This window comes from Choloepus didactylus, chromosome X, assembly GCF_015220235.1.
Source record: "Choloepus didactylus isolate mChoDid1 chromosome X, mChoDid1.pri, whole genome shotgun sequence".
Taxonomy (NCBI): Eukaryota; Metazoa; Chordata; class Mammalia; order Pilosa; family Megalonychidae; genus Choloepus; species Choloepus didactylus.
Genome location: NC_051334.1, coordinates 185,626,832 through 185,641,605, shown reverse-complemented (window position 1 = coordinate 185,641,605; position 14,774 = coordinate 185,626,832). Strand labels below are relative to the sequence as shown.

Here is a 14,774-nt window from a genome sequence, read left to right as displayed (position 1 = left end):
CTCAGGAAGATCACTTGCTATGAATCTAGATTCCCCAAGCTCACTGGCGATTAGAGAAACTAAAATGAAATAAATTACCAAAGGGTGACACAATCTACACATCACCACAATGCCAGGCATCAATGTTAAAGCTGTTATTGCACTTGCAAATCATAATTTACACACTCTTTCACACAATAATTTTCAATGAAAGGACAGATTTATTTTCCTTCCATAATTATTGCATCAATGGGTTTAACCTTTCTTTGCATCTGAAAAACCCAATCCGAATCCCAGATACAGGAAGATGATTGGCCTTGAATCCTGATCAAGCAGTCGTAAAGCACGATTGCAGATCCCATTTTCTGGGAAAATGGAGAAAGATACGGTCTTCCAGAACTAGCATTCTGTGAAACACCACTGAAAATTGGCTGGGCTGCCCCCAAGACTCTGGCACTTAATAGTTTAACTAACATTTGATACAGTATTAGGATAGTTTTCCACCCACTGTTACACGCAAACACACACACACACAAATGTGAGGACACACTAACTGGTTAGAATATGTGTGTACATCTGAGTGGTTTAGAAATAAAATACAATAGCCATAGCAAAAGTACACACAATTGATTCAAGTATATCAGGACTGGATTTCTCATCCGTATTCCTAGGAGGCACCTATGATTACAATTACTTCCTGGCATTCTGCTGTAAAGACTGAGTGAGAGGCTTTGACCTCTTGGTAAATTCCACTTCTGTCAACCATTCTTTAATGAAGCAATTTCCATTTATCTTCACTTATTTGTCTGTTTTCATCTTTCTAAAATAATTTTTAATAAAGAATGTCTATTCTAATGGACAGAAGCTCTGCATTTTGTGAATGAACTGCCATAAAGCCATCCCTTGACCGTTCCTCCTGTGTGTGTGTTTTGGTTGTGGTGCATATGGATAAATAAATCTTACTGAAATGCACAACAGTGTCATCTACAACCAATTACCATCAGCAATTGCTTTGTAAACACTCAACAATAAAACAATTTATTTTAGTGAACAGAGTCTATGTCAGTCCAACATTAAGTTAAAAAATAGCATGGATTCCACCTCAACGACAGTAGTGCTTAATTGCTACTCAATTTGCATAATTTATACAAATTAATGTAGACTCAATAATTAGCATTTTCATATGGTTTATTGGAATCTAAAAGGCATAACAGTATGGTCTGTTAGCAATCTGAACATGTTTAAACAATATGTTTCGTGAGTCACTGGCATCCTAAGTTAGCTTTGCACAAAATGGGAATCAAGAAAACACACAAATGTCAATTTGTGTGTTCTGCCTATGCTGTGTTACTAAATCTAGATTTCAATGATGTGCTTTTTGGTGACGATGATGAACTGATTAAAAGCCACCATTAAAGAGTGTGAACAACCCTTGAACAAATAAGATGGGCAGACATTAGCCCAATATTTTATGTTTTTAAAAAGGGCAGTTCATGATCTATTGTAAATATTCTTCCCACATGTGTACACAACTGTTACCAAAAAAATACAAATAAAAATTGAGGAAATCCAGCTGAGTTGTTTAGCTTTTGAAGCAACCAAATACCTGATCACTTGTAATGAAAAATACAAATATTTCCAACTTACTGTGTAGACAGAACAGATGTTCTATAGCTGTAACATTTCCAAAAATAAAACCAAGACTTGGAAAAGCTCTAATCCCTTAACCCCCTCACATTTGTATATTGTTTAATAGTCAACAGAAGCTTTCATTTACATTGCCCCCTTGAGCCCTCATAACAACCCCATTACATAGACGAAGAGACTAAGGCTCAGAGAAGTCCCATACTCCTCTCTCTATTTCATGCTTTACCTATAGGAAATAGTCATGCATAAATGAATACACATTTACATTCTTCTTACCCCAGTGGAACCAAGGGCAGCTTTCCTGAAGATGCTTATCCATGCTAATGGACAATATATTTTCTATTTAAGGTCCAGGTTAAAAGGCAGGTTGGAAAAAATGTGGTTTGAAATACCATGGCTACATGGAAGATATAATAGGAAAATATTCAGAGTTCCGGAACATGAGCTTTCAGTTTATTTGGATCAGTACTAAGCTTAAACTACATATCCAGCTCTCCCACTACATAGAGTGCTTTGGAAAGACTTTTTCATATGTGGGTTGTGGGAACCTGTGGCATCCAGGTTCACATCCACATCATCAATACAAGGTGCGTTTGAATGTCATGCTCAGACTTTTAATATTTTTTTGTTTGTTTGTTTTAGTCTTCCTGGTATATCTTGCATAAAGAATGCCCATTTTAATAGAAGCTCTGTTTGTCTGAATGAATTGCCATTAAAACAATTCCTTGACTGAATTTTTCCTGCATGTGCTTAAGGAAAAAGAAAAAAAAAAAGCAAAGTTATGTCTGTTTTCCCTTTTCCCTTCTCACCAGTCCCCACTGCACTCAGCTGAGTGCCTTGTAGACATTTGCAAAATGTTTGAACAGGTGAGAACTGAAGGTTTAAATTTTTAAATTATCTCACAAGGATAGTTGGGGTACCTACAGGCATTAATTGGTGTAGGCGAATTCATTTCACACAATTTTCAATTTACTCATTTAGTAAGTACGGCACCAATTTGTTTCCCTGGATTTCAAGCTTCCAACCTTCAACATTTTGAGAATGAAAACATGTCATGTGTTAGTCTGCAGCACCTACTGGTAGCGTGGGGTATTGCAGCTTAACTATAATAGACATTGCAAACAGACTGAAAAAAAGGAGCTAATTTACAAGAACTGAAATCAGAGTAAAGGGATCTCAATGTGTAGGGTTAATTCATATGAAAAGAAGGCATGGGAGGTAAAGAAATATACTGGAGTTATGTGCAGTCCACAAAATCACCCCAAGGCAACATCTGCCGAATCATCTACTTTGGGAAATATTTCCAGCTCAAACTAATAGGAGATTCCCAGGCATTTTAATGATGTGATAATAATTTTAATAGTAATAATAATAATAATATTTATTGAGCACACCACGTTCCAGGCACAAGAGTATATAATAATAAAATAATTATTATTGTAAGTCCACTTTCAATCGAAAATAATGGCAAACCTGCCTACAAATGCCTGTGAATGATAATAATTATAATAACAGCTAGCATTTCTTGATCGCTTAGTATGAAGCAGACACTGTTCTAAGTGCTTTTCATGTATTAAGTCATCTAACGCTCCCAACATCTCTGTAAAGTAGGCATGGCTATTTCCACATGCCAGGCCCGCTTCTCAGCCCCTTTACATAATAACCTGTCCAACAGTCACAACCACCCCACGAGACAGGCATTTTACTTTGTAGATGAGGAAGCTGAGGCACAAAGAGGTGAAGTGACTTGCCCAAAGTCACACAGCTTAGTGGTGGAGCTGGCCTTCAAACTTAAGGCAGTGTACATTCCAGAACCTGCTTCCTCAGCATTTGAGCTTAAGTCGTTTCGTTCCCAACCACAAAGTTAAAGAATAAAGTTCCAGTTTTGTTTTAATCATCTTTACAACCAACCACCTGGAAATATTTAGGAGAACCTGGGTGGTTTCCAGGATGCCTCGTCTTTGGTTCGGAAAACTGGTTGCGAGAGTGCTAGAAACTTCAAAGTCAGTGCCATGTGGTGGGAGCATGCCTACCCTCTGCATAATTTATTTGCTCCTCTAACCTCATTGGGGGGATCTGTGCACATCAAAGGCTGTTGTTAAAAAACCATTTCGCATCAGAGACAAGAGAATAAACACACACCCAATTTATCACTTTTTAGAGCTCAGTTTTGATATGTTAACAACCATCAGTAAAACAAGCAAATGATTAGGTGGAGAACAGAAATGTCAACACAGGCACAGTCTACTCATTTACTGATTAGCCAGTTGCTGTGTCTGTGTTTATGTATACCTGGTGTTTGTGTAGGAAGACCCCATTTCATAGACACAGAAAAGGTGCCTGAGAAATCCTCTGGTTCCCCTGGAGATGCTGAGGCCCAGAGCTGGTCCGTTTCTGAGTGTCATCACTGTGACAGAACAAGCGTTTCACCTCCTAGTCCAGGGCTCGTTCAGTGGCAACACCCTGCCTCATTTCATCGTGGTCACAGAATCGAAAGGCAGCTTCAGTGGAACAGCGAGGGTCCTAAGGCTATGCTTATCAATCCACCCCCACCAATCCACCCATCCCAGACACCCCTGGGCCAGCCCTGATTTTCTTACTAAGTAAGGAGGTCAACAAAACAGCCTGGCCACTACACTACACCTCCATTAGCACCCTTGGAGGAGACAACACGCCTACTTTTCTTTCAATGGTATGTGTGTACATCTGGATGGTTAGTGAAATTTCTGATGAGGAATCTGGAACAAAATAGTTGTAAAAATAAATGTAAGTTGTGATTTTCAACTCTTTGACCAGGAAAAGGAAACTGAAGAAGTTGCTAAAGCAAGGTCTTTAAAAGAACCTATTGATAATGTATCATATTTTTCACTTCAATCTTTTGAATGGTGTTTGTATGGATGTGCTGAGATAGCTACATTTAAAAAAAATAAAAAACAGGGGCCACTTGTAGTCAACATGCTGAAGGTGAAGCAAATTCTGTACCCAAATGTGTAACACTCTGAATGCAAATAATATCTGTGTAGCTTTTTAAATAGAATGGTTTAGTGACTTAGGGAAGGATGGTTTCTTTTAGAAATGCTTTTTTTTTTTTTATTTTAAACTATTAACTGCTTAAAAAAAAAAACCCAATGAATTGAAATAAGCCCAAAATGTGCTTGGGACTACCCTCCTTAGTTCCAGAAGTTTTCCTGACGCAGATGATTCCTATAAACATCATTCCCAACACCAGTTTCCACTCTGCCTTTCAAGATCATACAGCCAGGAGTTTGCCTAAGGTCTAAGGTCTAAGCTGGACGTCAATAACGCCTTGAGGATTTCTCTAACAGATCTGTATCCCTCACATTTAAGGATACATGAACACAGAAAATATTGCCTTTTATAAAAATATGAAGAGATGGCCTATTTTATGAAAGAACTGATCTCTGTTTCCCTTTAAATGGGGAGCCCACCAGGATAAACTAAAGATAGTATTCAATTTACTAACATAGGGCTTGTGCTCAAGTTTTCCCAAAGTAGACAAAATGCATGAAGTAAGGTTTGGACAAATACCAAATCAACAAATTCACAAATTGTGCATGTTTTTATTGGCCCTCTTGCTCTCCCCTTTCCTAGAAGGAAAATGTAAGAAGCAAGGTGAGTTACAATATTCTGCTCTTCTCCTGGTACAAACGGTTACTTGCCTTAGGCTACTTTGGGTATATCAAGGAAGTTGAAATCTGCAGTTACAGGACAGCACCTATTGTTGGCAGAAGCAGCATTTTCTTAGGCCATCTAGAGGCAAGGGGTCACTGGAGAGCTGGTGAGTTCCCTGCAGCCTGAAAAGAGTGAAATCAACAGGAAAAATGGAATATGGATCAAAGCCAGCGCTCAAGAGTTAGGGCAAGCAGACAAGATTGCCTCAGGTGGCTTAGAAGGGGCCCCTCTACTGTTCCAGAAAAGGACAGAGGTGAATGCCGGGGGGTGGGGGGCGGATGACATTTCCCATCTACTTTTGAAAACATTTTTATTTTGAAAAAATTGCAAACTTACAGAAAAGTTGCAAGAACATTATCCAAAAAGCCTATATCTCCTTCACCAGGATCCCCTAGTTGTTAGCATTTTACCACATAAGCTTTATCATTCTCTTCCCTTCCCTTTCCCTCCCCCTTCCCCTCCCTTCCCTCCCTCCCCCTCTGTCTCTCATACATTCTCTTTTATAACCACAATACAATCATCAAAATCAGGAAATTAACACCACTATTCTGCTACCATCTAATCTATCAACTGTATTTAAATTTTGTCAATCATCTCAATCTTGTCCTTTTAAAGCCACCAAAAAAAAAAAAAAAGGTCCAGATCCAGTCTGGGATTATGTTTTGCATTCAGTTGAACAGTTCTTCAATTCTTGTCTGTTTTTCATGACCTCGACATTTTTGAAGACTATGGGGTGCTTATTTTGTAGAATGTTCCTCAATGTGGGTTTGTTGGCTGATGTTTCCCCAGGATTAGATTCAGGTTATACATTTTTGGCAGGAGTAACATAGAATTGATATTGTGTCTTTCTCAATACTTAATCACAGAAACACATGATATCAACTCTTCCCAATACTGGTGATGCTAATTTTGACCTTTTGTTTAAGATGGTGTTTGCTAGATTTCTACAGTGTAAAGTTACTACTTTTCCTTTTGCAATTCAGAAATACTTTGTGGGGAGAGACTGAAATTATGTATATATCTCTTTACTACCCAAACTTTCACCCACCAATTTTAAAATCTGTTGATGATTTTGCTTGAATCAATTGTTCACAGTGGTATGGGTTAGCAAGTCTGGATTGAGCAAATAAGGAAGTACATTGTGAATATTGACAGCCAGGTTTCTCAATTTTAGAGAAGAGAATCATCAATAAGAAAAGTGGGATACCAGGAATGTAGTGTTGGATTGCAATTGGTGGTATCAGTATAAACTCATGGTATTTTAATATACATAGATGTATATAGAAAGAGATCTATGCGTGTGTATGTGTGTGTTTACCAGCTCTGTCTGCTGAGATGGCCTAGAAACAACAATACCCTGGCAGAACCAAACACCCCTAGTCCCCAGGTCTTGTTTTCTAAATTCCATTTTCCAATAAAAGGAACAAAGGCTCTTAAGAGAAATGCTTACTTTCGGAACCAAGGCAGGGAAAGTACAAATGAGCCTGGAGTATCTTGTTGCGCCAAAAATGAAGGAAGTGCTCAAAAAACAAAAGGACACAGGTGTCAGCTTGAAGGAGCTCCCAGAGGTCAAGTCTGGGACAATTGGAGCATCAAAATAAATAATGAAGTCGTGATACTGTACTATAGTTTTGCTATACTGAAAAGAGTACTCATTCTTAAAAGGGCATGTGGATCTACAATTATCTCAACATTTTTTTAATTAAAAATACGCTATCATCAATGGTAACAAATATTTCACCCCAATGCAAGGGTGTTAATAAAAGGGTGGTATATGGGAGCCCTGTATTTTATTCGTGATTGTTCTGTAAAACCACAGCTTCTGTAATAATTTTTTAAGTGATAGTAATGAGTTACAACTCATTGGATAAAATAAGAATCCACTGATTAAAGGAATGAATGAATGAATGAGAGGCGCTCTCTCTCACAGTAGAATGCCAACTTTTTTAACCTATTTCCTATTCCATGTCTGCCAACACTTTCTTGCTCACTGTATATCATTTCATTGCGTCAAAACTATCACCACGATTGTTTCTCTGAAACATCTGGAGATTTCACTGGACCTAAGGTTTTGTCTCTGAGTTGTGTCTGGTGAACCTTAGCTATTTGAGAGTTGTGGAAGTCCGGAACTTTGCAAGCAAGATCTGGGGCTCTGTGGGGGCTCTGAGTGCTCAGAGCCCTGATGAGTTCCAGATTCGTCATGTCATTTTAGGCCACTAACACTGAGTCCCCACCAGGGGAGAAATTATATATACGAGTCAAGTGTCATCGTTTCCTTAATTCATCTCCAAAGTGGATGAATTGTTCAGAATGCTCCTCTGTGTTTCCCTGAGAGTTTCACTTTACAATTGAGTGTGTTTCTAATGTTTAAAATTTTTACAATTATATTTGTCATCATCCCTTTAACGTTACTTACAAAATTACTTAAGTGTTAACTTGCTACATCTAATATCCATCTCTTTATAACTATATTGGTAGACAATGTTGCAATCTATAACCAAACAACCTAACATATATTTATAAGTCTCCTGTTCTGGTTATTTAAATATAAACTATTTAGATACAATATAGATAAGCCAAAGGCCAAAATCTGACAAATGGCACCACTATCTGTTGAGAGCTGTTTCATTCACGGTGCAAAGATTATCACTGACATACTTATAGAGTAGTAATCTAGAGATTAGTGTTAAAATTATGTTTGTTCTTATAAGCTTTAACATTAGCCAGATCTTTTGATTAAAGTCAATATTAGCTATATAATATTGACATTGGCTGGAGGTCAGGTTTCAAATGTTATGTCAAAGCTCTTTTAACGTCTTATGCTTGGTTATGGAAAGGAAGGAAAGGAAAGTTATCACACATTGAGCATGCACACGCATGCACCCACACACATAAATGAAATCTTGTACTTATTTTCTTTTATACAGCTAGCAGGGTCAATATACCAGAAAAATATTACCAGAACTATTTTTCCTAATAGAATTCTGACAACTCTGTTTTTCATTTTTAACAGGCTACAATTACAACTACAAGTTGAGGCTTTTTGTATGGCTAATTTACATTCCAAAAATACTAGAAAATTCAATTGACCTCATTTCTCAAAACTTGGTATTTTGGAACAACACTTAAAAGAGAGAGAGCTGCCCACAATAGCTGTCAACAGAGTAGATTAAGTACTTTATAAGTCGTAACTCCAAATGGTGATGTGGCAGTTGCAACCCCTAGCAGAGAGGAAGGCAAGCTCAGTGTCCCAGGCAGGATTCCCAATGCTGCCTGCTGCCTGCTCTTTGGAAGGCAGGACACCAGCAGCCTGAATATAAAATTACTCAATGTGTGAAAAAAGTTCTGAGAATGGAAAAATGCTCTTTACACCTTGCTTCCTAGATTGTCATAAGTTAGACTTTGTCTCTGTACTCCCTTTAAGATGGGAATATTCTGGAAAGTTCTACATGACCAAATATTAATGGAAATCAAGCAATCAGGGATCCTTTTTTTTTTTTTTTAGCTCCTCCGTATCTTTATTTATGCAAATGTTTTAAATGGGGGAGGGGGTTGTGCTAGGAAAAGAACTCAACTGTTCAGCCAAATCCATGAGTAAGACTGGCACTTTAAAAATAATTTCCTTTGGGAATTCCATATGGTACATTTGGAAAGGCAAATTTTAATACTAAGTTCCTGGGGAAGTACTTATCTGAAAGGCAATGAATAAAATGAGAAGTAAACTGAACCATTAGCCTACAAAAATAGAATATTTTCTGGAAAGTATAAAGTCAAACAAACCCTGCTGGAACTGTATTTAGAATGCGCAAATTAAAAATGGAAAGACAAAAAATACATTGCCTCTTCTTCTCTATAGGGACATATATTTATTTTTACGCTGCATGCCCCCCTATCAAATTCAAAGTCTAGGTTATAGTCTGAAGGAGGGATACAGATGATCTTTAAACTACCCTATACACACACACACACAGAGAAAGAGAGAGAGAGAGAGAGAGAGAGAGAGAGAGAGAGAGAGAGACTTCAACAGAAAGTGCACATGGTAAGGTTAACTGGAAAGAGATGGGGTTTCTTCTATGGGGACCCATGCTTTGAATGAGAATCACCCAACCCAATAGCTAAGAACCACTTTGAAAATAGAAGGGTGGGGTGCCTTTACAAGTCAAAACACAGAAAAGAATTTTCTCTCCTTTACCATCCTCCTCATCCCTGCCTAAATGATTACCCTGAGGAATAGGTCATTACTTTCTCAATCTGGGGGAACTGGATCCAAGGGTTTTCTGAAGAGGTAACAGGGCTGAAATATTTGCTATGAACTACGTACAAGAGAAAAGAAAAGCAGTTATGATTCACTTTTGAACTTGCACAATTTAAAAACTGCCACAGAACTGAAATAAATGTTTCAAGACTATTTTATGAACCGGTGTTCCAAATTTTTTTTGCATGAAATCAAACAAAGTAGGCTTCGACTTTGATCCTAATTTCAAAACAATTCTTATAAATGGTTGCTAACATGTCTCTCTGTGTTGCAAAAAAGCTATTTTCCCTTGAACTACATGGTATATAATTGAAGTCAGAGTTGTAAATCACTGGGCCATTTGTCCTTATGCTGTCACAAGTCATACATGGAAAAGCATATGTGTAATGAAAATAGACTGACAAACTTTTTAGAGTTTACATGCTTCTGAATTAGTTAATCCTCTGCCCCATACATTTCTGAGATTTTGCAACAATATGTTTGATGAGTCATTTGAATTTCATGAATGGGGTATGTGGGCACATGTATGTTTTATAATGTCACTACTATGACTCCAAAGGAATTCAAATCCAAAGGAAAATGACTTAACACTTTCACTTAAAAATGAAAATAAATAATGTTAATTTATTCACAGAACTGACATCAATTGGCCCATTTGACTATGAGTGTTGATCACAGAAAGATATTAACACTTGCAGTGACATTTCATGTTCACTTAAACAAAGATTTATATGCATATACATCACTCCTGCATTCCAAAAGGATACTGCAGGGAACAGGTGTTTTAGTCATTGGAGCTGAATTCCTGCTTCAGGGATATATTCTCGATGCTGCCATTGAGGCAAAATTTCACCTCAGAAAATTTGCATGATTTCTCTGCCTCAGTTTCTCTTTTTATTAGTGTGTGCGTGCTCTTGTATGTGTGGTCATATGGTACGGTTCTTTATACTAAGGTATTGGAATGATTTACAAACAAATATTGCCAGAAAGCTTAAGTTGCAATAAATGACAAAATAAATGTGATAATATCAACAAGATAGGATATGTTAGTAAAATTGTTCTGTTTGGTTGCAAAAACTGGGACAAGGCTACTGATACCACTTCTGCTCAGCCTGAGTCAGTCTAAATACACAATTATAAGCAATTGTCAGGCAATTTCATAATGATATAAAAGCAACTGTACAAGCAATTGTACACTCAATGTCTTTTGAAAGAGCTGATATGCATTGAAAGTTTAACTCCCACTCAGTGGAGCCCTAGAACAAATAGTAAAACAGTGAACATGAAACTGAAAAGGCCCTTGCAGCCAGCTCCCCCAAGCAGGAAGGAAATTAAGTTTTCCCTCAAAGACACTTTTTTTCTGTTGTTTTGTACACATAATGCATGCTTCTTTCCATAAAAATGTGAGTGCATGCCCAGAAAGCCCAATCTCACCTCTTAGAGCAAAACATACAAGAATATACACATAATTTGAAATTGTCCCTTTTACAGATGGACCAGAGAGGAGAGCTGGTCATCCTGCCCCACTCAAATGCCTTTGCAAGCCCTCTCAACTGCCTCTGTATCAGCCCACAGAGTTAAATATAGTGCACCATGCACCTGCAATCCTTGGAGAAGAAGTGAAGACTTTAGGTCCAACAGGGGTAACCCGTGTTTCCTCTCATCATTGGGACAGGTGGCCAGCAAATAACAGCCACGGTTTGACTATTTTGCATTGGGACTTTTTGGGGGCACATTTTAGCAAAAGGAACCCAGGGGCAGGTTGTGAGAGCTCAAAGGCACTGGCTGGCTGGAAATCTGGGGACAAATGCTCACACTCCAGCAGAGGTTTCATTAGAAGTTGCCTGCCTCTGCCAGTGGCCCTTCCCTGGCAATGACATGAATGCAACAGAAAGCCCATGCCACTGGTGAGAACCCAGTTCCACCGATAGGACTGGACCCAAGGGAGTCCCAGAAGCAACTCACTGGACTTCTTTTCTTTTTCCTTGCTTACACAGAATCCACACACTCTCATGCTACAAAAAGAGAATTTATTGATCGAGTCAAATCTGACCTGAAAGAGTCATACACACTTCCATGGGACCCCAGCTGAGAACCTAGGCGGTAATTTTGCCCCTGGCTTTCACATCAGGGCAAATCCAAGGAAGGGCATTACCTTTAAATACAGAAATCCTTAGATATCAAAAAACAAACTGAAATATCATTTGGTTCTAACACCTTCTTAAAGTTTATGAGATAGAGTGGAAGTGTATCCCTGATAACCAAAATGATCTCATAAAAAATATGCTGCTGTCATCATTACTGAAAGTAGACATGTTCTTTTCGAAGAAAACTTTTTAGCAAGAGCAAGGCAAAATAGTTTTGTTTTGTTGTGGTTGTTGTTTGCAGGCTGCTGAACTATTAGCAGTTTTATACCTGAATTTACCTTGAGTTCGAATAATGACTAAAGGCTGCTTTGGGCCAGTTCTCTGCATTGTCACAAGGTTTAGGAATAGTAACACATACGCCCGCAACCCTGAAGGCCTGCTTCCCTCTCAAGCCAAACCCCTGTGAGGGGGAGGCGGATTTAGGGCAGCTTCTATTCAAAGTTCATTTTAAGTGCATACTAGGTCAGGCACTGACAAATGACTGTACTGGCCTTACCCATGTATGCCGTCTTTATGCTCCACTAATCTGTTTGACTTCCACACAAAGACTTCTTCTCAGGGGTGCTGTTTGGGTCATTATGGAATGGGACTGTCAAAGGGTTTTGTAATCGCAACCATAAACAAATTACTTTAGGAAAAAGTCCAGAGCCACCAGCAGCAAACAAAGAGATTTGTCAAAACTGTTTCTGATTATTTTCCATCAGATTCCTTATTAAGTAGAAAAAAAAAAAAAAAAAGAGGAAGTGACTATAGGTGAAGTAATTGAAGTTTTAAAAAAATACTTCAATGTCTAAAGTAAAAGATGCTCTATAGCTGCAGGATGGAAGCTATTTCCACTTTTGGACGTTTTATTTTCACTTTTGGATGTTTTATCTCAGATGCCTTTCTTTGATGACAGTTCTGGTTAAGGGGAGTCTGTTCCCTGTTCATTTTAAATTTATTCAGAAATTCCCTCTATTCTCTATTGCATCCAAAGAGACTTGCTGACCCAGTGTTAGGAGTAACCAGAGGAGTACGATGACCCAGATCAGAAACATGGGAGCCTGGCACCCACCACCCGGAGCCCCCTGGTACACCAAGACTGAGGAATTAGGAACTCAACACAACCCCTGTTAGGCATTTCCAATTGTTTACCCTTGGCAAAATATGAATTTATTATGGGGAGCAGAAGCGGGGGTGGTGGGGAAGGTTTTAGAAGGCCTATTTTAAAATACACAAAAGCTTCTTGAACATCAAATGGCTCTTACAAAACAACATTTTGATGAGTTAAGTGTAAATGAATCAGAAACATATGGATTACATTTCCCTCCAAATGTACAGGGATTTCAAAATTAAAGAGGGAAAAAGGGCTTGGGGCAATATGCATTTGGGATTTTACTGAATCCAAAGCACTTAGAAAATAGTTCTAGACAAGCAGCAGGCCCAGAATGCAGCTGGCTGTGTCCATCCTGGATGGTAAGGAATTTTATAAGTTTTTATAATGTTGGAGAGTTAAAGTCCCCTCTTAGAAGCATCTCAGATATAAACTAGTATTATATATTTTTTTCCTTTAAATACACGTGTTCAGAGCAGCTGGCATTAATTATTTCATTCTAAAAAGAGAAAGAGCATTTAAAACAATGCTATAATTGACTTAGACAAAAAGTCCACAGCCAGACAAAAAGGCTATGAAAGTAAGAAAGGTTGTTTGAGTATGTGGGGGACAGGAGGTGGGGTGGAGTATCAAGACCATACACCTTAAGAGTTCAAGTTTCACAAAAGCCCAGAATATACAGATAGCGCACACACACACACACACTCTCTCACACCGGTAAATATCCATTTCTTTCTTCAGATCTCTGAATGGTCCAGCTCTCAAATAATTAACTGATTCCACATACATACTATGTGCTCCATGGGCACAAGGAACAGTTCAAATTCCTCTCTGAATTTTTAAGCTCTCTTTTTCCTTCTGTTTTTTTTTTTTTTTTTTTTTTTCGATTTGTCATTTCTTCAGGTTTTTATTATTCTCATGTCTACATGAGTGGGAGACATTTACTACAAACCTAACTGAACTAGAAATTGCTGCAAGTGATTTCACTGAGAAGGCGTTTAAAGACTATAGTATATATTCCGTGATGATATGAGCAAAGAAGAATAAGATGCTTAGGATTTATTTTGAAAACACATAGAAAGCAAGTAGATAAGAGAGAGATAAATATACATTCTCCACTACAGGCACGTTAACATCTCACTTCACTTCTGACCCGGAGAAGGGTTCTCAAATTTGGTAACAAGCATGTCAATAACCAAATGGAGAAGGGTCTCCGCACTGAGTCAGGAATGCAAGAGTGAGGAGATATGGGAGAGCAGCAACCAGCTTTCACTGCCACGATTTATACAAGGTGCCATGAAAATGCCAATAGGAGGCAATAGTAATTAATAGGTTCCATTTGTTGAGCTCACCAATGAGCTAAAAAGTAAAAGAAGGCTATATGTACATCAGTGATTCCCAATCCTTGCAATTAAAAAAAATCTTTTCATTTCGGAGTTGTGAAGCTGTTTGCATTGCTTGTTATATTTTATATTGCAAAAGCCTTTCTTCAATTCTTCCCACCCACTCTCCTGAATCAGGCAAAATATTGGAAGTCAGATATTTCTAGAATTTAAATTGGATTTAACGTGATTCAATTTGAACATTATTTTCTGACAATTTGAAGTCTTGAGATTCATGGCCCATGACCTATACCGCAGCAGCTTTTCTCCTAAGGGATTTTTAAGCATCACAAAAACTCCGCTTGAAACCACCTGAAAGGTCATCTAGTTCAACCTTTATCTAATGCTGGAATCCCTCTACAACATTCCTGATAAGGGTCATCGGGGCTTTGCTGAAACCCAAGACATGCATACTCCTCCACCTTAAACTCTAGGAAGTAACCTCCCCTCTCTTGCAACAGACCTCTGGCCAATTAAACACAATAAACTTCTCAGCACAAAGGCTGTCATCTGTCACCCACACTGCTAGACAAGGTGGCCCTCTAGAAGAAAACAGCTGGCTCTCTTTGGTCTGATAA

At 38.3% G+C, this 14,774-nt stretch overlaps 1 protein-coding gene across 7 annotated transcripts in view; it reads right to left on the bottom strand.

Annotated features, from left to right (window-relative positions):
* Positions 1-14,774, bottom strand: part of AFF2 (AF4/FMR2 family member 2) — a 531,893-nt gene that overhangs the window by 500,260 nt on the left and 16,859 nt on the right. The gene's annotated exons all lie outside the window — the stretch shown is intronic.